Genomic DNA, 2307 nt, shown 5'->3' on the forward strand with positions numbered 1-2307 from the left:
GAACATCCTGCTCGAGCCTTCTTTCCAAGAATGGACTGAGTTCCTCTCTTTTCTCTGACATCTCCCTTTCCCACCACGGAGAGGTTCTGCCTGGGATGGACAAGGGTATTCTCTGTCCTCCAGGAACTGGGTGGCTGGGCTGTGTCCTCCAGGCTGGGCCCTTGGTGTGCAGAAGGTTCCTATACAACCTGGGCACCTCCTCTCGGGTCATTTGCATGTCGCTAACATTATTTTGCATATCAAACCCAAACCTTCTTTCTTTTTAAACTCACTTGGTATAGATTTTTGCCTCTCTAACTTCTCCCCTCGTATATGTTGTGGGTCCATAAAGGTCAGGATTTCAGAAAGGCAAAAGGATGGTCCATCACCCATTGCTCAGAGAACTCTGCCCATTGACCTGAAGGATGGTCTGGGAAGATTCTCAGCATGGTGGCCACCATCCAAGATCTGTTTGTCACTTCTGTTCTAGAGCGTGGTTCCAAGTACCTTTCCCAAATGTCCCTTCCAGTTCTTCACCTGCAGGATGACCACTGTCCTACGTCTGCAAACCCTATTTCCAGGGATGTGCCCGGGGGTCACTGCCACCTTGCTGGTGATACACCAGCTCTCATCTCTTGCCCTACACAGAATCACCGCACCTTTTGCTTAAGGAGCTACTGTTAAGCCATGTATCTTTTGCCTTTTTTTTCACTTTTTATTTTGAAATGTTTCAAACATATAGTGGATATTAAAATGAATATCCATATACACACCGCCTAGATTTCACTGTTAACATTTTGTTATATTGCTACAACTGCTGTTTTTAGCTGAAGTATTTTAAACTAAATAACATACATTGTGGCATTTAACCCTAATTACTTTAATGTTCTCCTCTAAAAATCAAGTACCCTTTCCTATATAATACCAATCCTATTTTCCACACCTAAGAAAATTAACAATCATTCTTTGTCATCATCTCATACTTATTAGAAAGTCAAGTGTCTCCTGTTGTTTCCAAGATATCTTTAAAATATGGTTCATGCAGATCAAGGACAGAATTTTTGATTTTTGATTTCTTGTGTCACTTTTAAGCTAAATTGACTCCTCCCTCACCTCCCTTTTTCACTATATTGTTGAAGAGACCAGGTCAGTGGTCTTGTAGAGGATCTGTCCTCTGGTGGGTCTGACCGTCCTGCAGTGGTTTAATGGCTCACTATTTCCTGTCTCTGGAAAGGAGGTCCCGAAGCCCTGAGGTGGTTATGTCTGAACAATTTAAGCAGGAAACCACATTGGGGTTCCACAGGCTGCCTGGTTGCCTGACTGTTCCTTTTGCTCAAGTAGCTCTCTGGGTTTAGGAGCTGAAAGCTATTGGGGTGCACATCTGGAACCCTGAGTGTATCTAGCCCCGTCTACCTCAGGGCCCTGAGTTATTTCATCAGGGGCTATGAAAGGGGATTTTCTCATCTTACCACCTGTGGTTATTAGCTGGCCTAATTCCATACAGAAGATTTTTTTCTTATCAGCTGGGGCTATTTAGTAACCCCAAATATGGATTCTTCAGGAAAGGTGAATAAGGCCTTCATTCTTCCCCCTGCCTAACTGAATTTTCAGAGGAAAGCATTGGTATAACTCTTGGTTCTAAGGAAGGCAAGTTAGGGAAGGGTTTTTGTTTGTGTGTTTGCTCTCTTTGAGAATTATTATGAGCTCATGGATTTTTATAGGTTGAATGTGCTTCAGTCAACCGTGGTTACTCTCCTTTCCGATGGTTTGCTTGTCTCCACTTTGGTTGGCGAGAGCCCTGTTAAGCTGCTCTGGCATCCTTTCTCCTCATTTAGGGTTTGTCACGTTGGAGAGCAAATGTCAAGACTTGCCTTTATTCCAATTAGACGTGATAGCTTGTTCAAGACCGTTAAGGTTGGGGTGTGCTCAGAGCGGGGGGCCTGAAGAAACGGCTCCTCTGTTCACAGCATACCCAACAGGAATCTGGGTGCATTGTGACAAGGGGCACAAAACTTGTGGCCTTCTTATGAACAAATACCCAACCCGTGTCCCCCTGCACCTCCACGTGGCTTCTGCATAGGACCAGTGGGACTGGGCTCAATATTGAAAGGAAAGCTATGGTATTTAGTGGGGGAGTTTGCCACCTAGAGCCTGTCTGGTCCGTGCATGGATGGGCCATGAGTGGTCTTACAGACATAAAGGCTTAGAACCTCTCTTTTCAAGGAAAAAAAAAGAAAAAGAAAAATAGGTTCTATATGCCATTCTGGAAAAGGGAAAACTATGGAGACAGTAACCACAATAAAAAGATCAGTGGTTGCCAGGAGACTG

The 2307-nt window shown here is 44.3% G+C and overlaps 1 non-coding gene across 1 annotated transcript; it reads left to right on the forward strand.

The window, feature by feature from the left end:
- Positions 1-1896: 1896 nt before the first annotated feature.
- LOC132372261 (small nucleolar RNA SNORA11) lies at positions 1897-2026 on the forward strand. The gene has a single exon (XR_009505132.1). It is a non-coding gene; the product is annotated as a small nucleolar RNA SNORA11 (small nucleolar RNA).
- Positions 2027-2307: the final 281 nt, after the last annotated feature.

The sequence above is a fragment of the Balaenoptera ricei genome, chromosome 9 (assembly GCF_028023285.1).
Source record: "Balaenoptera ricei isolate mBalRic1 chromosome 9, mBalRic1.hap2, whole genome shotgun sequence".
NCBI lineage: Eukaryota > Metazoa > Chordata > Mammalia > Artiodactyla > Balaenopteridae > Balaenoptera > Balaenoptera ricei.